Source organism: Gadus morhua, chromosome 2 (genome assembly GCF_902167405.1).
Source record: "Gadus morhua chromosome 2, gadMor3.0, whole genome shotgun sequence".
In the NCBI taxonomy this organism is placed as follows: Eukaryota; Metazoa; Chordata; class Actinopteri; order Gadiformes; family Gadidae; genus Gadus; species Gadus morhua.
In genome coordinates, this window is record NC_044049.1 from 22,980,974 (window position 1) to 23,003,906 (window position 22,933).

The 22,933-nt window shown below is 41.4% G+C and overlaps 13 non-coding genes across 13 annotated transcripts; all 13 read left to right on the forward strand.

Annotated features, from left to right (window-relative positions):
• The first annotated feature begins 8,512 nt into the window (after window positions 1-8,512).
• LOC115539537 (small nucleolar RNA U3) lies at window positions 8,513-8,728 on the forward strand. The gene has a single exon (XR_003975981.1). It is a non-coding gene; the product is annotated as a small nucleolar RNA U3 (small nucleolar RNA).
• A 900-nt stretch (window positions 8,729-9,628) lies between these two features.
• LOC115539463 (small nucleolar RNA U3) lies at window positions 9,629-9,844 on the forward strand. The gene has a single exon (XR_003975919.1). It is a non-coding gene; the product is annotated as a small nucleolar RNA U3 (small nucleolar RNA).
• Window positions 9,845-11,989: 2,145 nt separating this feature from the next.
• LOC115539450 (small nucleolar RNA U3) lies at window positions 11,990-12,205 on the forward strand. Its single transcript, XR_003975908.1, has one exon. It is a non-coding gene; the product is annotated as a small nucleolar RNA U3 (small nucleolar RNA).
• A 793-nt stretch (window positions 12,206-12,998) lies between these two features.
• On the forward strand, window positions 12,999-13,214 carry LOC115539508 (small nucleolar RNA U3). The gene has a single exon (XR_003975956.1). It is a non-coding gene; the product is annotated as a small nucleolar RNA U3 (small nucleolar RNA).
• An 800-nt stretch (window positions 13,215-14,014) lies between these two features.
• LOC115539502 (small nucleolar RNA U3) lies at window positions 14,015-14,230 on the forward strand. Its single transcript, XR_003975951.1, has one exon. It is a non-coding gene; the product is annotated as a small nucleolar RNA U3 (small nucleolar RNA).
• Window positions 14,231-15,030: 800 nt separating this feature from the next.
• On the forward strand, window positions 15,031-15,246 carry LOC115539441 (small nucleolar RNA U3). Its single transcript, XR_003975901.1, has one exon. It is a non-coding gene; the product is annotated as a small nucleolar RNA U3 (small nucleolar RNA).
• Window positions 15,247-16,047: 801 nt separating this feature from the next.
• Window positions 16,048-16,263, forward strand: LOC115539427 (small nucleolar RNA U3). The gene has a single exon (XR_003975887.1). It is a non-coding gene; the product is annotated as a small nucleolar RNA U3 (small nucleolar RNA).
• Window positions 16,264-17,063: 800 nt separating this feature from the next.
• LOC115539528 (small nucleolar RNA U3) lies at window positions 17,064-17,279 on the forward strand. The gene has a single exon (XR_003975973.1). It is a non-coding gene; the product is annotated as a small nucleolar RNA U3 (small nucleolar RNA).
• Window positions 17,280-18,079: 800 nt separating this feature from the next.
• On the forward strand, window positions 18,080-18,295 carry LOC115539539 (small nucleolar RNA U3). Its single transcript, XR_003975983.1, has one exon. It is a non-coding gene; the product is annotated as a small nucleolar RNA U3 (small nucleolar RNA).
• An 800-nt stretch (window positions 18,296-19,095) lies between these two features.
• LOC115539418 (small nucleolar RNA U3) lies at window positions 19,096-19,311 on the forward strand. The gene has a single exon (XR_003975878.1). It is a non-coding gene; the product is annotated as a small nucleolar RNA U3 (small nucleolar RNA).
• Window positions 19,312-20,111: 800 nt separating this feature from the next.
• LOC115539532 (small nucleolar RNA U3) lies at window positions 20,112-20,327 on the forward strand. Its single transcript, XR_003975977.1, has one exon. It is a non-coding gene; the product is annotated as a small nucleolar RNA U3 (small nucleolar RNA).
• Window positions 20,328-21,127: 800 nt separating this feature from the next.
• On the forward strand, window positions 21,128-21,343 carry LOC115539533 (small nucleolar RNA U3). Its single transcript, XR_003975978.1, has one exon. It is a non-coding gene; the product is annotated as a small nucleolar RNA U3 (small nucleolar RNA).
• An 800-nt stretch (window positions 21,344-22,143) lies between these two features.
• Window positions 22,144-22,359, forward strand: LOC115539436 (small nucleolar RNA U3). The gene has a single exon (XR_003975896.1). It is a non-coding gene; the product is annotated as a small nucleolar RNA U3 (small nucleolar RNA).
• Window positions 22,360-22,933: the final 574 nt, after the last annotated feature.

Here is a 22,933-nt window from a genome sequence, read left to right on the forward strand (position 1 = left end):
CAACTGGATTAAATGATTGTATAAAAATGCAAGGAGTAGGATAAAAATAAATGGAGCTATAACAGATCCTTTTCCATTGGAGAGATCTGTGAGGCAAGGGTGCCCGCTATCGGCAGTACTTTACAGCTAACTGCAGAAAGTCTCGCGGAAATGATAAAGAAGGATAAGGAAATAGAGGGGATAAAATTGCCAAATGGGGGTGAAAGCAAAATACAGCAATATGCTGATGACACCACATGTATGGAAAAAAATATGAATAGCGTGAAAAGGATAATGGGAAAAATGGAAATATATGGGAGAGCAGCAGGGGCTAAAGTAAATATAGACAAAACTGAAATAATGTACGTCGGAAATATAAACCAAAATGATTGTAACATACCTTTTAGAGTTTCAAATGATTATATGAAAATATTGGGGATAAATATGGGAGTGAAAGAAAAGGAGGCGAGAGATGAGACATGGAATGGGGTAATAAATAAAGTGAAAAACACATTAAATGCGTGGAAGCCGAGGAGATAAAAATTAAAGGGGAAGGTTTTAGTGGTAAATGCATTAATACTATCCCAGATTGTCTATGCCTTGACTGTGATAGACATGCCAGAGTGGGTGCACAAAGAGCTAAACAGCACAATTACAAATTACATTTGGGATGGGAAACTGGCAAGAATAGCACAAAAGACACTGATAGGGGAATATGAAGAAGGAGGATTGAAATTGGTGGACTTGAATATAAAGAAAAAAGCAATACGAATAAAAACTGTTAAAAAGTATCTGTACGATAGGGTTAATTATGGATGGAAAAATGTTTTTAAGGAATATTTATATAAAAATGGAAGATGTGAAGAAAACGGTCTAATAATGATAATGAAAATCTCCATGTATGAGAAAGTGCCTAGATATTATAAAGAGGTGTTTGATGCATGGGGGAAATACAGAATAAACATTAAATATGAATGCACAAAATACAGTCAGGTAATAAATCAACCAATATGGTGTAACCCATTGATAAAAATGAACAATAACATGCTATGGGATAAAAAAATGTTTTATTCCGGACTAACGCAAATAAAAGATTGCCTATATGAATTCATACCTGGGTTTCTAAGATACCAGGCTATAATAGACGCAGTTAAGGAGTATGATGAAGAAATGAACGAAACCACTACTGTAAATATGTACGATAAAATAAAAGAAAGCATACCAATAGATTGGGTGAGGCAAATAGAGAATAACGTGGTTATAGAAAGGAAAATAACGTTCCCCGAGTTATATATGGAAAATAATGGGGAAAAAAGGCCACTAAGGGATTCAAAGGTAAAGGACTACTACAAAGCGCTGATCCAAAAGGAATTTAAGGAACCTGCATCGGAAAAGGTTTGGGAAAAGGTGTTCCCAGGTATGGAAGGAAATCAAATATGGAAGCAGTGGAATGTAAGCAAAAATAGTATAGTATGTCAGGATCATGATTTTAAATTACGGCACAACAGACTGTACACAAATGTGGTGATACACCAAATTATTAAGGATGTAAGAAGAGAGTGCGATGTATGCAAAACTGATCCGGAGACATTAATGCATTTGTATTATGAGTGTGACAAACTGAAGATCTTTTTCACGAAGTTAAAGGAATTCTTGCAGGAGAACTGGGGGAAGCAGTATTTTGAGGGAAAGGACTGGAAAAAAACATTTCTGTTTGGAGTATGGGAAAAGGAAGAGAAAGTAAACATAAATATGATAAACTATGTACTAAGTCATGCTAGATATGCTGTATGGCTAAGAAGGAATCTAGCACACTTTGAACAAAAAATTATATCTGTCTGGGCCTACTTTGTATCGGGGTTGAAAAAGGACATACGTTTAATTTGTAAGTATGAAAAGGAAGAATTTCAACATTTTGTTAATGGATGCAGTTTCATTTCTGTCAATGAAAAAGGAAAACTGATGTATAAGATTGAATAATGCTTGGCAGGAGGACCTATTTGTTAAAATGCTGATGTTATTGTTTACTTTTATTTTATTTATTTTGTGTTTTTACATTTGAATTCAAGTATATGTTTTTTTCCCTCTGTGTAGATTACGCTTGTACATAAAATCTGATTTATTTTTATAATAAAAGATAAAAAAAAAAAAATCCAAGTCACTGGGAGGCTGAGGTTGGCGGTTCGATTCAGCTGAGGAGCTCTGCACTGTACCGGACTATGTTGAACGGGTGTCCATGCTAAGTTCGGCATCGATATGGTGGTTCTGGGGGAGCCTTGGACCACCAGGTCGTCTAAGGAGGGGTGTACGGGCCCAGGTCGGAAACGGAGCAGGTCAAAGCCCCCGTGCAACTCAGTAGTGGGTTTGCATCCGTGAATAGATGTTACAGTGCAGCCTTGGCAAAACAGCGGTAGCTAATCTTTTCTGTTGAAGTTCACATTTTATTTCTTGTATGTGTTTACTATGTAGGCTCTAGTTAAATTCGACAAGAAATGACCTGAAACACTTTTCTAAAGAGTAAAAGTTAGCCTATACCTCTACAGTAGGCTAACTACATCCCCTCTAGACGTCCATTTTCTTTAAAATCTTGATTGTTTACTTGCCTCAGATATGACGGCAGGGCTGTGTCGGCGATGTCACTCAATTCCTTCCAGAAGAACCCCGCTGGGCACGGTGGCGCGTGCCTCTAATCCAAGTCACTGGGAGGCTGAAGTTGGCGGTTCGATTGAGCTGCAGAGCTGAGGAGCTCTGAACTGTACCGGACTATGTTGAACGGGTGTCCATGCTAAGTTCGGTATCGATATGGTGGTTCTGGGGGAGCCTTGGACCACCAGGTCGTGATACACCAAATTAATAAGGATGTAAGAAGAGTGCGATGTATGCAAAACTGATCCGGAGACATTAATGCATTTGTATTATGAGTGTGACAAACTGAAGATCTTTTTCACGAAGTTAAAGGAATTCTTGCAGGAGAACTGGGGGAAGCAGTATTTTGAGGGAAAGGACTGGAAAAAAACATTTCTGTTTGGAGTATGGGAAAAGGAAGAGAAAGTAAACATAAATATGATAAACTATGTACTAAGTCATGCTAGATATGCTGTATGGCTAAGAAGGAATCTAGCACACTTTGAACAAAAAATTATATCTGTCTGGGCCTACTTTGTATCGGGGTTGAAAAAGGACATACGTTTAATTTGTAAGTATGAAAAGGAAGAATTTCAACATTTTGTTAATGGATGCAGTTTCATTTCTGTCAATGACAAAGGAAAACTGATGTATAAGATTGAATAATGCTTGGCAGGAGGACCTATTTGTTAAAATGCTGATGTTATTGTTTACTTTTATTTTATTTATTTTGTGTTTTTACATTTGAATTCAAGTATATGTTTTTTTCCCTCTGTGTAGATCACGCTTGTACATAAAATCTGATTTATTTTTATAATAAAAGATAAAAAAAAAAAAATCACAATCACTGGGAGGCTGTGGTTGGCGGTTCGATTGAGCTGAGGAGCTCTGCACTGTACCGGACTATGTTGAACGGGTGTCCATGCTAAGTTCGGTATCGATATGGTGGTTCTGGGGGAGCCTTGGACCACCAGGTCGTCTAAGGAGGGGTGTACGGGCCCAGGTCGGAAACGGAGCAGGTCAAAGCCCCCGTGCAACTCAGTAGTGGGTTTGCATCCGTGAATAGACGTTACAGTGCAGCCTTGGCAAAACAGCTGTACCTAATCTTTTCTGTTCAAATTGAGGTTGACATTTTATTTCTTGTATGTGTTTGCTATGTAGGACATAGTTAAATTGGACAAGAAATGACCTGAAACACTTTTCTAAAGAGAAAAGGTTAGCCTAAACCTCTGCAGTAGGCCAACTAAATCCCCTCCAGACGTCCATTTTCTTTAAAATCTTGATTGTTTACTTGCCTTAGATATGACGGCAGGGCTGTGTCGGCGATGTCACTCAATTCCTTCCCGTTGAACTCCGCCGGGCACGGTGGCGCGTGCCTCTAATCCAAGTCACTGGGAGGCTGAGCTTGGCGGTTCGTTTGAGCTGAGGAGCTCTGCACTGTACCGGACTATGTTGAACGGGTGTCCATGCTAAGTTCGGTATCGATATGGTGGTTCTGGGGGAGCCTTGGACCACCAGGTCGTCTGAGGAGGGGTGTACGGGCCCAGGTCGGAAACGGAGCACGTCAAAGCCCCCGTGCCGCTCAGTAGTGGGTTTGCATCTGTGAATAGACGTTACAGTGCAGCCTCGGCAAAACAGCGGTACCTAATCATTTCTGTTGAAGTTCACATTTTATTTCTTGTATGTGTTTACTATGTAGGCTCTAGTTAAATTCGACAAGAAATGACCTGAAACACTTTTCTAGAGAGAAAAAGTTAGCCTATACCTCTGCAGTAGGCTAACTAAATCCCCTCTAGACGTCCATTTTCTTTAAAATCTTGATTGTTTACTTGCCTCAGATATGACGGCAGGGCTGTGTCGGCGATGTCACTCAAATCCTTCCAGTAGAACTCCGCCGGGTACGGTGGCGCGTGCCTCTAATCCAAGTCACTGGGAGGCTGAGGTTGGCGGTTCGATTGAGCTGAGGAGCTCCGCACTGTACCGGACTATGTTGAACGGGTGTCCATGCTAAGTTTGGTATCGATATGGTGGTTCTGGGGGAGCCTTGGACCACCAGGTCGTCTAAGGAGGGGTGTACGGGCCCAGGTCGGAAACGGAGCAGGTCAAAGCCCCCGTGCCGCTCGGTAGTGGGTTTGCATCCGTGAATAGACGTTACTGTGCAGCCTTGGCAAAACAGCGGTACCTAATCTTTTCTGTTCAAATTGAGGTTGACATTTTATTTCTTGTATGTGTTTACTATGTAGGCTATAGTTAAGTCGGATAAGAAATGACCTGAAACACTTTTTTAAAGAGAAAAAGGTAGCCAAAACCTCTGCAGTAGGCTAACTAAATCCCCTCTAGATGTCCATTTTCTTTGAAATCTTGTTTGTTTACTTGCCTCAGATATGACGGCAGGGCTGCGTCGGCGATGTCACTCAATTCCTTCCAGTAGAACTCCGCCGGGCACGGTGGCGTGTGCCTCTAATCCAAGTCAATGGGAGGCTGAGGTTGGCGGTTCGATTGAGCTGAGGAGCTCTGCACTGTACCGGACTATGTTGAACGGGTGTCCATGCTAAGTTCGGTATCGATATGGTGGTTCTGGGGGAGCCAAGGACCACTAGGTCGTCTAAGGAGGGGTGTACGGGCCCAGGTCGGGAACGGAGCAGGTCAAAGCCCCCGTGCCGCTCAGTAGTGGGTTTGCATCCGTGAATAGACGTTACAGTGCAGCCTTGGCAAAACAGCGGTACCTAATCTTTTCTGTTCAAATTGAGGTTGACATTTTATTTCTTGTATGTGTTTGCTATGTAGGATATAGTTCAATTGGACAAGAAATGACCTGAAACACTTTTCTAAAGAGAAAAGGTTAGCCTAAACCTCTGCAATAGGCCAACTAAATCCCCTCTAGACGTCCATTTTCTTTAAAATCTTGATTGCTTACTTGCCTCAGATATGACGGCAGGGCTGTGTCGGCGATGTCACCCAATTCCTTCCAGTAATACTCCGACGGGTACGGTGGCGCGTGCCTCTAATCCAAGTCACTGGGAGGCTGAGGTTGGCGGTTCGATTGAGCTGAGGAGCTCTGCACTGTACCGGACTATGTTGAAAGGGTGTCCATGCAAAGTTTGGTATCAATATGGTGGTTCTGGGGGAGCCTTGGACCACCAGGTCGTCTAAGGAGGGTTGTACGGGCCTAGGTCGGAAACGGAGCAGGTCAAAGCCCCCGTGCCGCTTAGTAGTGGGTTTGCATCCGTGAATAGACGTTACAGTGCAGCCTTGGCAAAACAGCGGTACCTAATCTTTTCTGTTCAAATTGAGGTTGGCATTTTATTTCTTGTATGGGTTTACTATGTAGGCTGTAGTTAAGTCGGATAAGAAATTACCTGAAACACTTTTCTAAAGAGAAAAAGAGAGCCTAAACCTCTGCAGTAGGCTAACTAAATCCCCTCTAGACGTCCATTTTCTTTAAAATCTTGATTGTTTACTTGCCTCAGATATGACGGCAGGGCTGTGTCGGCGATGTCACTCAAATCCTTCCACTAGAACTCCGCCGGGTACGGTGGCGCGTGCCTCTAATCCAAGTCACTGGGAGGCTGAGGTTGGCGGTTCGATTGAGCTGAGGAGCTCTGCACTGTACCGGACTATGTTGAACGGGTGTCCATGCTAAGTTCGGTATCGATATGGTGGTTCTGGGGGAGCCTTGGATCACCAGGTCGTCTAAGGAGGGGTGTACGGGCCAAGGTCGGAAACGGAGCAGGTCAAAGCCCCCGTTCCGCTCAGTAGTGGGTTTGCATCCGTGAATAGATGTTACAGTGCAGCCTTGGCAAAACAGCGGTAACTAATCGTTTCTGTTCAAATTGAGGTTGACATTTTATTTCTTGTATGTGTTTACTATGTAGGCTGTAGTTAAGTCGAATAAGAAATTACCTGAAACACTTTTCTAAAGAGAAAAAGATAGCCTAAACCTCTGCAGTAGGCTAACTAAATCCCCTCTAGACGTCCATTTTCTTTAAAATCTTGATTGTTTACTTGCCTCAGATATGACGGCAGGGCTGTGTCGGCGATGTCACTCAAATCCTTCCAGTAGAACTCCGCCGGGTACGGTGGCGCGTGCCTCTATTCCAAGTCACTGGGAGGCTGAGATTGGCGGTTCGATTGAGCTGAGGAGCTCTGCACTGTACCGGACTATTGTGAACGGGTGTCCATGCTAAGTTTGGTATCGATATGGTGGTTCTGGGGGAGCCTTGGACCACCAGGTCGTCTAAGGAGGGGTGTACGGGCCCAGGTCGGAAACGGAGCAGGTCAAAGCCCCCGTGCCGCTCAGTAGTGGGTTTGCATCCGTGAATAGACGTTACGGTGCGGCCTCTGCAAAACAGCGGTACCTGATCTTTTCTGTTCAAATTGAGGTTGACATTTTATTTCTTGTATGTGTTTACTATGTAGGCTATAGTTAAATCGGATAAGAAATGACCTGAAACACTTTTTTAAGGAGAAAAAGGTAGCCAAAACCTCTGCAGTAGGCTAACTAAATCCCCTCTAGATGTCCATTTTCTTTGAAATCTTGTTTGTTTACTTGCCTCAGATATGACGGCAGGGCTGCGTCGGCGATGTCACTCAATTCCTTCCAGTAGAACTCCGCCGGGCACGGTGGGGCGTGCCTCTAATCCAAGTCACTGGGAGGCTGAGGTTGGCGGTTCGTTTGAGCTGAGGAGCTCTGCACTGTACTGGACTATGTTGAACGGGTGTCCATGCTATGTTCGGTATCGATATAGTGGTTCTGGGGGAGCCTTGGAACACCAGGTCGTCTAAGGAGGGGTGTACGGGCCCAGGTCGGGAACGGAGCAGGTCAAAGCCCCCGTGCCGCTCAGTAGTGGGTTTGCATCCGTGAATAGACGTTGCAGTGCGGGCTCTGCAAAACAGCAGTACCTAATCTTTTCTGTTCAAATTGTTTAGTTTCTGGCTAACTAAATCCCCTCTAGGCGTCCATTCTCTTTAAAATCTTGATTGTTTACATGCCTCAGATATGACGGCAGGGCTGTGTCGGCGATGTCACTCAATTCAAATATTGTAGACCGTATCAAGTCATTTGCACACGCTGAATCTGGAATGTTGAAGAGCCACCACGATGAAGAGAACTGATGTTCCCTAGATATTGTACAAAATAACAATCAGTTATTATTCTGAGTCGTTGGCAATTTGTTACGCCGTTAGTATGTTTATTTCACTTAGTAAATATTCATGTAGGCAATCAAAATACTGATGTAGTGTAGGCTCTTGAAAACCATTTGAAGTTACCTGCTTTGCTGGTGTAATTGCTCAGGTGTATATAATATGTAAAATAATGTTTCACTTTTGATGTGATGCGAGTGATGGCCATATCAAGTAGTATAAATTGTTAATTCACTCTATGTGCATTGTGCAGGTTATCATATTGTAGACAGTATCAAGTCATTTGCACACGCTGAATCTGGAATGTCTGTACAATAACGGCACAATATAGCAGTAGCCTATGCACATGAATTTCCTGTGTTTAATACTTGTTAGGATTTTGAATAACATAAATAAACAAAGAGGTCGGATGTGAGTTGAACTAAAGCAGTGGGGATTGAGTTGAATTCCGACAGGCGGGGTGGTACTTTCGTCAACGGACCCCCGTGTCTCGCAAAGAGATGTGGGGACTATTTATCTCTATATCACTTTATCATATCACTCCGTTAACGTAGTTGTGCGTGGTACCCGTATTGGCCCATATGATCACTAGTTTTGAACGTCACTCTATACCGATGTTTGAGTTCAGTTTCAATAAACAAAGATTTGTATAAGTGCCATCCGTTATTTTTACATGAGCTGAAATATTGTGAAAGTTCTACCTCACAACCACCAGTGAGGACTACCCCATGAATTGGTGCCCCTCCGCGCCCGTTTCAATACTAAGAACATACTTTCAGGGATCATTTCTATAGTCTTTCACTTGAGAAATATCGTACGAATGTGATCGGTTACTCTAACCACGATGAAGAGAACTGGTGTTCACTTCTGAGCGCGAAGCGGGCAGTGAGTGATGATGCATTTCATCCGCTCCTTGCCGTTGATGACCGTTCCATGCTCTCTAGTGGAGCCTGGAGGTAGGGATCATGATCAGAGTGGTAAGATGTAGGCTAGATATTGTACAAAATAACAATCAGTTATTATTCTGAGTCGTTGGCAATTTGTTACGCCGTTAGTATGTTCATTTCACTTAATAAATATTTATGTAGGCAATCAAAAATACTGATGTAGTGTAGGCTCTTGAAAACCGTTTGAAGTTACCTGCATTGCTGGTGTAATTGCTCAGGTGTATATAATATAAAAAATAATGTTTAACTTTTGATGTGATGCGAGTGATGGCCATATCAAGTAGTATGAATTGTTAATTCAATCTCTGTGCAGGTTATCATGTTGTAGACAGTATCAAGTCATTTGCACTCACTGAATCTGGAATGTCTGTACAATAACGGCACAGTAGCCTATGCACATGAATTTCCTGTGTTTAATACTTGGTAGGATTTTGAATAACATAAATAAACAGAGAGGTCAGATGTGAGTTGAACTAAAGCAGTGGGGATTGAGTTGAATTCCGACAGGCGGGGTGGTACTTTTGTCAACGGACCCCCGTGTCTCGCAAAGAGATGTGGGGACTACTTATCTCTATGTCTCTTTATCATATCACTCCGTTAACGTAGTTGTGCGTGGTACCCGTATTGGCCCTTATGATCACTAGTTTTGAACGTCACTCTATACCGATGTTTGTCCTCATGTGCCATTATTAAAACAAAATCAGGGTTAATACATATCAACATTCACGGTAACGCAACATATAACGTCAAAAGTGGTTATTGTTTTAATCATGTCTGCATCATTAACGCCAGAGTTCAGTTTCAATTAACTTAGATTTGTATCAGTGCCATCCGTTATTTTTACATGAGCTGAAATATTGTGACAGTTCAACCTCACAACCACCAGTGAGAAGGACTACCCCATGGTGCCCGTCCACGCCCATTTCAATACTAAGATCATACTTTCAGGGATAATTTCTATTGTCTTTGACTTGTGAAATATCGTACGAAAGTGATCGGTTACTCTAACCACGATGAAGAGAACTGATGTTCCCTTCTGAGCGCGAAGCAGGCAGTGAGTGATGATGCATTTCATCCGCTCCTTGTCATTGATGACCCGTCCCTGCTCTCTAGTGAAGCCTTGAGGTAGGGAACATGCTCAGAGTTGTTAGATGTAGGCTAGATATTGTACAAAATAACAATTAGTTATTATTCTGAGTCGTTGGCATTTTCTTACGTCGTCAGTATGTTTATTTTACTTAGTAAATATTGTGCAGGCAATCAAAAATACTGATGTAGTGTAGGCTCTTGTAAACCGTTTGAAGTTACCTGCATTGCTGGTGTAAATGCTCAGGGGTCTCATTTATAAAACTGTGCGTAGGATCGTTACTAAAAATGTGCGTACGCCCAGAAGCCAAGTTTTGCGTGCGCCAAAAATTTTTCAGATTTATAAAACACTGCGTACGCACACCTGTACGCAATCTTTGCTTTATAAATCACATACTGACTACAATTGTGCGCAGCTGAATCAGCTTCACGTTCCGCCCTCTACACGCCCCTTTTTAACCATAAATGGTCAATGCAAATGACCTCATGAATGCGATCTGCATATAAAACAGACTCAGATGCCGGTATTATGTCTTGTTGGAAACAATGGCAGAAGTACTGAGAAAATCAAAAAAGCGAAATTTCACGGAGGTTGAAGTGGAGACACTTGTGGGTGAGATGGAGGCCCGAAAGGTAGTTTTGTTCGGCGGTCACGGGATTGGGATCGCCAACAACAAAAAGCAGAGTGAGTGGCAACATGTTGCTGCAGCAGTGAACTCTGTCAGTAGCACGGAGCGCACTGTCCCAGAATTAAAAAAAGAAGTGGTCTGACATAGTTACATATTTTTATCTAGCCTACCAATAAATCGTTATGGTCCCTAAATACCCTCTCCCTCCGAATCCTGCCATTTGCATGGTCCGCCAGAAGTGCCATATGGTGCAGCATTACCACGGCGCTCACCTCTGTATTTATAGGGTTACGGTAATAAGACTGACGAGAACGCCTTGGATAATCAGTTTGTAATTACCCACGTAAAATGTTCTTGAACATAACCCCTTTTTAATGCCTGATTTGTCATGAAAAGCATCAAGAGTAACGGACAACGATTGTGATGAGTGTGGCTTGGTTTTTCACACTTGGGATTTAATTGACATTCGATCATGTGTTTACAGTGTCACATAAAAATATTATGTTATTGACGCATGTTGGACAGATGCTTTATTCCATGCAGTCGCGCCGTCAGTGGACAGTATGGATTGACGGGATTAAATATAGGGAATTTCTTTTTATTTCTATTCTAAGGAGATATTTCTGGAGTTATAGCTGAGAAATAACGCAGTGGACTTCAATTATTCTGATTAGGATTTAACGCATGATACGGGTTGAAATTAAATTGATGAAGGGCGATGATAAAACATAATCGTTCTTCTCACTCTGCAATTCTTCGGTCTGACTTCAGTTCACCACCACACCGTCTGTGTCGCCAATTCTCCTTTTCCTCCAAACCATGCGTACGCATGGGTCAGAGTTTGCTTAGGGCTGCGCACATTTTCCCGTCAAGTTGGTTTTTTATAGATCACAACCTTGGCGTGAAAAGTCACGTACACCAATTTCAGCCCCGTTTTGTGCGTACGCAACGGTTATAAATGAGACCCCAGGTGTATATAATATATAAAATAATATTTCACTTTTGATGTGATGCGAGTGATGTTCATATCACGTAGTATAAATTGTTAATTCACTCTATGTGCAGTTTATCATATTGTAGACAGTATCAAGTAATTTGCACACGCTGAATCTGGAATGTCTGTACAATAACGGCACAATATAGCAGTAGCCTATGCACATGAATTTCCTGTGTTTGATACTTGGTAGGATTTTGAATAACATAAATAAACAGAGAGGTCGGATGTGAGTTGAACTAAAGCAGTGGGGATTGAGTTGAATTCCGACAGGCGGGGTGGTACTTTCGTCAACGGACCCCCGTGTCTCGCAAAGAGATGTGGGGACTATTTATCTCTATTTCTCTTTATCATATCACTCCGTTAACGTAGTTGTGCGTGGTACCCGTATTGGCCCTTATGATCACTACTTTTGAACGTCACTCTATACCGATGTTTGAGTTCAGTTTCAATAAACTACGATTTGTATCAGTGCCATCCGTTATTTATACATGAGCTGAAATATTGTGAAAGTTCTACCTCACAACCACCAGTGAGAAGGACTACCCTATGAATTGGTCCCCGTCCGCGCCCGTTTCAACACTAAGATCATACTTTCATGGATCATTTATATAGTCTTTGACTTGAGAAATAGCGTACGAAAGTGATCGGTTACTCTAACCACGATGAAGAGAACTGATGTTCCCTTCTGAGCGCGAAGCGGGCAGTAAGTGATGATGCATTTCATCCGCTCCTTACCATTGATGACCGTTCCATGCTCTCTAGTGGAGCCTGGAGGTAGGGATCATGATCCGAGTGGTTAGATGTAGGCTAGATATTGTACAAAATAACAATGAGTTATTATTCTGAGTCGTTGGCAATTTGTTACGCCGTTAGTATGTTTATTTTACTTAGTAAATATTGTGTAGGCGATCAAAAACTCTGATGTAGTGTAGGCTCTTGTGAACCGTTTGAAGTTACCTGCATTGCTGGTGTAATTGCTCAGGTGTATATAATATATAAAATAATGTTTCACTTTTGATGTGATGCGAGTGATGGCCATATCACGTAGTTTAAATTGTTAATTCAATCTATGTGCAGGTTATCATATTGTAGACAGTATCAAGTCATTTGCACACGCTGAATCTGGAATGTCTGTACAATTACGGCACAATATAGCAGTAGCCTATGCACATGAATTTCCTGTGTTTAATACTTGGTAGGATTTTGAATAACATAAATAAACAGAGAGGTCGGATGTGAGTTGAACTAAAGCAGAGGGGATTGAGTTGAAATCCGACAGGCGGCGTGGTACTTTCGTCAACGGACCCCCGTGTCTCGCAAAGAGATGTGGGGACTATTTATCTCTATGTCTCTTTATCATATCACTCCGTTAACGTAGTTGTGCGTGGTACCCGTATTGGCCCTTATGATCACTAGTTTTGAACGTCACTCTATACCGATGTTTGAGTTCAGTTTCAATGAACTAAGATTTGTATCAGTGCCATCCGTTATTTTTACATGAGCTGAAATACTGTGAAAGTTCTACCTCACAACCACCAGTGAGAAGGACTACTCCGTGAATTGGTGCACGTCCGCGCTCGTTTCAACACTAAGATCATACTTTCAGGGATCATTTCTATAGTCTTTGACTTGAGAAATATCGTACGACAGTGATCGGTGACTTTAACCACGATGAAGAGAACTGATGTTCCCTTCTGAGCGCGAAGCGGGCAGTGAGTGATGATGCATTTCATCCGCTCCTTGCCATTGATGACCGTTCCATGCTCTCTAGTGGAGCCTGGAGGTAGGGATCATGATCAGAGTGGTTAGATGTAGGCTAGATATTGTAAAAAATAACAACTAGTTATTATTCTGAGTCGTTGGTAATTTGTTACGCCGTTAGTATGGTTATTTTACTTAGTAAATATTGTGTAGGCAATCAAAAATACTGATGTAGTGTAGGCTCTTGTAAACCGATTGAAGTTACCTGCATTGCTGGTATAATTGCTCAGGTGTATATAATATATAAAATAATGTTTCACTTTTGATGTGATGCGAATGATGGCCATATCACGTAGTATAAATTGTTAATTCAATCTATGTGCGTTGGGCAGGTTATCATATTGTAGACAGTACGAATTCATTTGCACACGCTGAATCTGGAATGTCTGTACAATAACGGCACAATATAGCAGTAGCCTATGCACATGAATTTCCTGTGTTTAATACTTGGTAGGATTTTGAATAACATAAATAAACAGAGAGGTCGGATGTGAGTTGAACTAAAGTAGGGAGGATTGAGTTGAATTCCGACAGGCGGGGTGGTACTTTCGTCAACGGACCCCCATGTCTCGCAAAGAGATGTGGGGACTATTTATCTCTATGTCTCTTTATCATATCACTCCGTTAACGTAGTTGTGCGTGGTACCCGTATTGGCCCTTATGATTACTAGTTTTGAACGTCACTCTATACCGATGTTTGAGTTCAGTTTCAATGAACTAAGATTTGTATCAGTGCCATCCGTTATTTTTACATGAGCTGAAATATTGTGAAAGTTCTACCTCACAACCACCAGTGAGAAGGACTACCCCATGAATTGGTGCCCGTCCGCGCCCGTTTCAACACTAAGATTATACTTTCAGGGATCATTTCTATAGTCTTTGACTTGAGAAATATCGTACGAAAGTGATCGGTTACTCTAACCACGATGAAGAAAACTGATGTTCCCTTCTGAGCGCGAAGCGGGCAGTGAGTGATGATGCATTTCATCCGCTCCTTGCCATTGATGACCGTTCCATGCTCTCTAGTGGAGCCTGGAGGTAGGGATCATGATCAGAGTGGTTAGATGTAGGCTAGATATTGTACAAAATAACAATTAGTTATTATTCTGAGTCGTTGGCAATTTGTTACGCCATTTGTATGGTTATTTTACTTTGTAAATATTGTGTAGGCAATCAAAAATTCTGATGTAGTGTAGGCTCTTGTAAACCGTTTGAAGTTACCTGCATTGCTGGTGTAATTGCTCAGGTGTATATAACATATAAAATAATGTTTCACTTTTGATGTGATGCGAGTGATGGCCATATCAAGTAGTATAAATTGTTAATTCACTCTATGTGCATTTTGCAAGTTATCATATTGTAGACGGTATCAAGTCATTTGCACACGCTGAATCTGGAATGTCTGTACAATAACGGCGCAATTTAGCAGTAGACTATGCACATGAATTTCCTGTGTTTAATACTTGGTAGGATTTTGAATAACATCAATAAACAGAGAGGTCGGATGTGAGTTGAACTAAAGCAGTGGGGATTGAGTTGAATTCCGACAGGCGGGGTGGTACTTTCGTCAACGGACCCCCGTGTCTCGCAAAGAGATGTGGGGACTATTTATCTCTATATCTCTTTATGATATCACTCCGTTAACGTAGTTGTGCGTGGTACCCGTATTGGCCCTTATGATCACTAGTTTTGAACGTCACTCTAAGCCGATGTTTGAGTTCAGTTTCAATGAACTAAGATTTGTATCAGTGCCATCCGTTATTTTTACATGAGCTGAAATATTGTGAAAGTTCTACCTCACAACCACCAGTGAGAAGGACTACCCCATGAATTGGTGCCCGTCCGCGCCCGTTTCAACACTGAGATCATACTTTGAGGGATCATTTCTATAGTCTTTGACTTGAGAAATATCGTAAGAAAGTGATCGGTTACTCTAACCACGATGAAGAGAACTGATGTTCCCTTCTGAGCGCGAAGCGGGCAGTGAGTGATGGTGCATTTCATCCGCTCCTTGCCATTGATGACCGTTCCATGCTCTCTAGTGGAGCCTGGAGGTAGGGATCATGATCAGAGTGCTTAGATGTAGGCTAGATATTGTACGAAATAACAATTAGTCATTATTCTGAGTCGTTGGCAATTAGTTACGCCGTTAGTATGTTTATTTTACTTAGTAAATATTGTGTAGGCAATCAAAAATACTGATGCAGTGTAGGCTCTTGTAAACCGTTTGAAGTTACCTGCATTGCTGGTGTAACTGCTCAGATGTATATAATATATAAAATAATGTTTCACTTTTGATGTGATGCGAGTGATGGCCATATCAAGTAGTATAAATTGTTAATTCACTCTATGTGCATTGTGCAAGTTATCATATTGTAGACAGTATCAAGTCATTTGCACACGCTGAATCTGGAATGTCTGTACAATAACGGCACAATATAGCAGTAGACTATGCACATGAATTTCCTGTGCTTAATACTTGGTAGGATTTTGAATAACATCAATAAACAGAGAGGTCGGATGTGTGTTGAACTAAAGCAGTGGGGATTGAGTTGAATTCCGACAGGCGGGGTGGTACTTTCGTCAACGGACCCCCGTGTCTCGCAAAGAGATGTGGGGACTATTTATCTCTATATCTCTTTATCATATCACTCTGTTAACGTAGTTGTGCGTGGTACCCGTATTGGCCCTTATGATCACTAGTTTTGAACGTCACTCTATACCGATGTTTGAGTTCAGTTTCAATGAACTAAGATTTTTTATCAGTGCCATCCGTTATTTTTACATGAGCTGAAATATTGTGAAAGTTCTACCTCACAACCACCAGTGAGAAGGACTACCCCATGAATTGGTGCCCGTCCGCGCCCGTATCGACAGTAAGATCATACTTTCAGGGATAATTTCTATAGTCTTTGACTTGAGAAATATCGTACGAAAGTGATCGGTTACTCTAACCACGATGAAGAGAACTGATGTTCCCTTCTGAGCGCGAAGCGGGCAGTGAGTGATGATGCATTTCATCCGCTCCTTGCCATTGATGACCGTTCCATGCTCTCTAGTGGAGCCTGGATGTGGGGATCATGATCAGAGTGGTTAGATGTAGGCTAGATATTGTACAAAATAACAATTAGCCATTAATCTGAGTCGTTGGCAGTTTGTTACGGCGTTAGTATGTTTATTTTACTTAGTAAATATTGTGTAGGCAATCAAAAATACTGATGCAGTGTAGGTTCTTGTAAACCGTTTGAAGTTACCTGCATTGCTGGTGTAACTGCTCAGGTGTATATAATATATAAAATAATGTTTCACTTTTGATGTGATGCGAGTGATGGCCATATCAAGTAGTATAAATTGTTAATTCACTCTATGTGCATTGTGCAAGTTATCATATTGTAGACAGTATCAAGTCATTTGCACACGCTGAATCTGGAATGTCTGTACAATAACGGCACAATATAGCAGTAGACTATGCACATGAATTTCCTGTGTTTAATACTTGGTAGGATTTTGAATAACATCAATAAACAGAGAGGTCGGATGTGAGTTGAACTAAAGCAGTGGGGATTGAGTTGAATTCCGACAGGCGGGGTGGTACTTTCGTCAACGGACCCCCGTGTCTCGCAAAGAGATGTGGGGACTATTTATCTCTATATCTCTTTATCATATCACTCCGTTAACGTAGTTGTGCGTGGTACCCGTATTGGCCCTTATGATCACTAGTTTTGAACGTCACTCTATGCCGATGTTTGAGTTCAGTTTCAATGAACTAAGATTTGTATCAGTGCCATCCGTTATTTTTACATGAGCTGAAATATTGTGAAAGTTCTACCTCACAACCACCAGTGAGAAGGACTACCCCATGAATTGGTGCCCGTCCGCGCCCGTTTCAACACTAAGATCATACTTTCAGGGATCATTTCTATAGTCTTTGACTTGAGAAATATCGTACGAAAGTGATCCGTTACTCTAACCATGATGAAGAGAACTGATGTTCCCTTCTGAGCGCGAAGCGGGCAGTGAGTGATGATGCATTTCATCCGCTCCTTGCCATTGATGACTGTTCCATGCTCTCTAGTGGAGCCTGGAGGTAGGGATCATGATCAGAGTGGTTAGATGTAGGCTAGATATTGTACAAAATAACAATTAGTCATTTATCTGAGTCGTTGGCAATTAGTTACGCCGTTAGTATGTTTATTTTACTTAGTAAATATTGTGTAGGCAATCAAAAATACTGATGCAGTGTAGGCTCTTGTAAACCGTTTGAAGTTACCTGCATTGCTGGTGTAACTGCTCAGGTGTATATAATATATAAAATAATGTTTCACTTTTGATGTGATGCGAGTGATGGCCATATCAAGTAGTATAAATTGTTAATTCACTCTATGTGCATTGTGCAAGTTATCATATTGTAGACGGTATCAAGTCATTTGCACACGCTGAATCTGGAATGTCTGTACAATAACGGCACAATATAGCAGTAGACCATGCACATGAATTTCCTGTGTTTAATACTTGGTAGGATTTTGAATAACATCAATAAACAGAGAGGTCGGATGTGAGTTGAAGTAAAGCAGTGGGGATTGAGTTGAATTCCGACAGGCGGGGTGGTACTTTCGTCAACGGACCCCCGTGTCTCGCAAAGAGATGTGGGGACTATTTATCTCTATATCTCTTTATCATATCACTCCGTTAACGTAGTTGTGCGTGGTACCCGTATTGGCCCTTATGATCACTAGTTTTGAACGTCACTCTATGCCGATGTTTGAGTTCAGTTTCAATGAACTAAGATTTGTATCAGTGCCATCCGTTATTTTTACATGAGCTGAAATATTGTGAAAGTTCTACCTCACAACCACCAGTGAGAAGGACTACCCCATGAATTGGTGCCCGTCCGCGCCCGTTTCAACACTAAGATCATACTTTCAGGGATCATTTCTATAGTCATTGACTTGAGAAATATCGTAAGAAAGTGATCGGTTACTCTAACCATGATGAAGAGAACTGATGTTCCCTTCTGAGCGCGAAGCGGGCAGTGAGTGATGATGCATTTCATCCGCTCCTTGCCATTGATGACCGTTCCATGCTCTCTAGTGGAGCCTGGATGTGGGGATCATGATCAGAGTGGTTAGATGTAGGCTAGATATTGTACAAAATAACAATTAGTCATTAATCTGAGTCGTTGGCAATTTGTTACGGCGTTAGTATGTTTATTTTACTTAGTAAATATTGTGTAGGCAATCAAAAATACTGATGCAGTGTAGGCTCTTGTAAACCGTTTGAAGTTACCTGCATTGCTGGTGTAACTGCTCAGGTGTATATAATATATAAAATAATGTTTCACTTTTGATGTGATGCGAGTGATGGCCATATCAAGTAGTATAAATTGTTAATTCACTCTATGTGCATTGTGCAAGTTATCATATTGTAGACGGTATCAAGTCATTTGCACACGCTGAATCTGGAATGTCTGTACAATAACGGCACAATATAGCAGTAGACCATGCACATGAATTTCCTGTGTTTAATACTTGGTAGGATTTTGAATAACATCAATAAACAGAGAGGTCGGATGTGAGTTGAAATAAAGCAGTGGGGATTGAGTTGAATTCCGACAGGCGGGGTGGTACTTTCGTCAACGGACCCCCGTGTCTCGCAAAGAGATGTGGGGACTATTTATCTCTATATCTCTTTATCATATCACTCCGTTAACGTAGTTGTGCGTGGTACCCGTATTGGCCCTTATGATCACTAGTTTTGAACGTCACTCTATGCCGATGTTTGAGTTCAGTTTCAATGAACTAAGATTTGTATCAGTGCCATCCGTTATTTTTACATGAGCTGAAATATTGTGAAAGTTCTACCTCACAACCACCAGTGAGAAGGACTACCCCATGAATTGGTGCCTGTCCGCGCCCGTTTCAACACTAAGATCATACTTTCAGGGATCATTTCTATAGTCATTGACTTGAGAAATATCGTAAGAAAGTGATCGGTTACTCTAACCATGATGAAGAGAACTGATGTTCCCTTCTGAGCGCGAAGCGGGCAGTGAGTGATGATGCATTTCATCCGCTCCTTGCCATTGATGACCGTTCCATGCTCTCTAGTGGAGCCTGGATGTGGGGATCATGATCAGAGTGGTTAGATGTAGGCTAGATATTGTACAAAATAACAATTAGTCATTAATCTGAGTCGTTGGCAATTTGTTACGGCGTTAGTATGTTTATTTTACTTAGTAAATATTGTGTAGGCAATCAAAAATACTGATGCAGTGTAGGCTCTTGTAAACCGTTTGAAGTTATCTGCATTGCTCGTGTAACTGCTCAGGTGCATATAATATATAAAATAATATTTCACTTTTGATGTGATGCGAGTGATGGCCATATCAAGTAGTATAAATTGTTAATTCACTCTATGTGCATTGTGCAAGTTATCATATTGTAGACAGTATCAAGTCATTTGCACACGCTGAATCTGGAATGTCTGTACAATAACGGCACAATATAGCAGTAGACTATGCACATGAATTTCCTGTGTTTAATACTTGGTAGGATTTTGAATAACATCAATAAACAGAGAGGTCGGATGTGAGTTGAAATAAAGCAGTGGGGATTGAGTTGAATTCCGACAGGCGGGGTGGTACTTTCGTCAACGGACCCCCGCGTCTCGCAAAGAGATGTGGGGACTATTTATCTCTATATCTCTTTATCATATCACTCCGTTAACGTAGTTGTGCGTGGTACCCGTATTGGCCCTTATGATCACTAGTTTTGAACGTCACTCTATGCCGATGTTTGAGTTCAGTTTCAATGAACTAAGATTTGTATCAGTGCCATCCGTTATTTTTACATGAGCTGAAATATTGTGAAAGTTCTACCTCACAACCACCAGTGAGAAGGACTACCCCATGAATTGGTGCCCGTCCGCGCCCGTTTCAACACTAAGATCATACTTTCAGGGATCATTTCTATAGTCTTTGACTTGAGAAATATCGTACGAAAGTGATCGGTTACTCTAACCACGATGAAGAGAACTGATGTTCCCTTCTGAGCGCGAAGCGGGCAGTGAGTGAAGATGCATTTCATCTGCTCCTTGCCATTGATGACCGTTCCATGCTCTCTAGTGGAGCCTGGATGTGGGGATCATGATCAGAGTGGTTAGATGTAGGCTAGATATTGTACAAAATAACAATTAGTCATTAATCTGAGTCGCTGGCAATTTGTTACGGCGTTAGTATGTTTATTTTACTTAGTAAATATTGTGTAGGCAATCAAAAATACTGATGCAGTGTAGGCTCTTGTAAACCGTTTGAAGTTATCTGCATTGCTCGTGTAACTGCTCAGGTGCATATAATATATAAAATAATATTTCACTTTTGATGTGATGCGAGTGATGGCCATATCAAGTAGTATAAATTGTTAATTCACTCTATGTGCATTGTGCAAGTTATCATATTGTAGACAGTATCAAGTCATTTGCACACGCTGAATCTGGAATGTCTGTACAATAACGGCACAATATAGCAGTAGACTATGCACATGAATTTCCTGTGTTTAATACTTGGTAGGATTTTGAATAACATCAATAAACAGAGAGGTCGGATGTGAGTTGAAATAAAGCAGTGGGGATTGAGTTGAATTCCGACAGGCGGGGTGGTACTTTCGTCAACGGACCCCCGCGTCTCGCAAAGAGATGTGGGGACTATTTATCTCTATATCTGTTTATCATATCACTCCGTTAACGTAGTTGTGCGTGGTACCCGTATTGGCCCTTATGATCACTAGTTTTGAACGTCACTCTATGCCGATGTTTGAGTTCAGTTTCAATGAACTAAGATTTGTATCAGTGCCATCCGTTATTTTTACATGAGCTGAAATATTGTGAAAGTTCTACCTCACAACCACCAGTGAGAAGGACTACCCCATGAATTGGTGCCCGTCCGCGCCCGTTTCAACACTAAGATCATACTTTCAGGGATCATTTCTATAGTCTTTGACTTGAGAAATATCGTACGAAAGTGATCGGTTACTCTAACCACGATGAAGAGAACTGATGTTCCCTTCTGAGCGCGAAGCGGGCAGTGAGTGAAGATGCATTTCATCTGCTCCTTGCCATTGATGACCGTTCCATGCTCTCTAGTGGAGCCTGGATGTGGGGATCATGATCAGAGTGGTTAGATGTAGGCTAGATATTGTACAAAATAACAATTAGTCATTAATCTGAGTCGCTGGCAATTTGTTACGGCGTTAGTATGTTTATTTTACTTAGTAAATATTGTGTAGGCAATCAAAAATACTGATGCAGTGTAGGCTCTTGTAAACCGTTTGAAGTTATCTGCATTGCTCGTGTAACTGCTCAGGTGTATATAATATATAAAATAATATTTCACTTTTGATGTGATGCGAGTGATGGCCATATCAAGTAGTATAAATTGTTAATTCACTCTATGTGCATTGTGCAAGTTATCATATTGTAGACAGTATCAAGTCATTTGCACAGGCTGAATCTGGAATGTCTGTACAATAACGGCACAATATAGCAGTAGACTATGCACATGAATTTCCTGTGTTTAATACTTGGTAGGATTTTGAATAACATCAATAAACAGAGAGGTCGGATGTGAGTTGAAATAAAGCAGTGGGGATTGAGTTGAATTCCGACAGGCGGGGTGGTACTTTCGTCAACGGACCCCCGTGTCTCGCAAAGAGATGTGGGGACTATTTATCTCTATATCTCTTTATCATATCACTCCGTTAACGTAGTTGTGCGTGGTACCCGTATTGGCCCTTATGATCACTAGTTTTGAACGTCACTCTATGCCGAAGTTTGAGTTCAGTTTCAATGAACTAAGATTTGTATCAGTGCCATCCGTTATTTTTACATGAGCTGAAATATTGTGAAAGTTCTACCTCACAACCACCAGTGAGAAGGACTACCCCATGAATTGGTGCCCCTCCGCGCCCGTTTCAATACTAAGAACATACTTTCAGGGATAATTTCTATAGTTTTTCACTTGAGAAATATCGTACGAATGTGATCGGTTACTCTAACCACGATGAAGAGAACTGGTGTTCCCTTCTGAGCGCGAAGCGGGCAGTGAGTGATGATGCATTTCATCCGCTCCTTGCCATTGATGACCGTTCCATGCTCTCTAGTGGAGCCTGGATGTGGGGATCATGATCAGAGTGGTTAGATGTAGGCTAGATATTGTACAAAATAACAATTAGTCATTAATCTGAGTCGTTGGCAATTTGTTACGGCGTTAGTATGTTTATTTTACTTAGTAAATATTGTGTAGGCAATCAAAAATACTGATGCAGTGTAGGCTCTTGTAAACCGTTTGAAGTTATCTGCATTGCTCGTGTAACTGCTCAGGTGTACATAATATATGAAATAATATTTCACTTTTGATGTGATGCGAGTGATGGCCATATCAAGTAGTATAAATTGTTAATTCACTCTATGTGCATTGTGCAAGTTATCATATTGTAGACAGTATCAAGTCATTTGCACACGCTGAATCTGGAATGTGTGTACAATAACGGCACAATATAGCAGTAGACTATGCACATGAATTTCCTGTGTTTAATACTTGGTAGGATTTTGAATAATATCAATAAACAGAGAGGTCGGATGTGAGTTGAAATAAAGCAGTGGGGATTGAGTTGAATTCCGACAGGCGGGCTGGTACTTTCGTCAACGGACCCCCGTGTCTCGCAAAGAGATGTGGGGACTATTTATCTCTATATCTCTTTATCAAATCA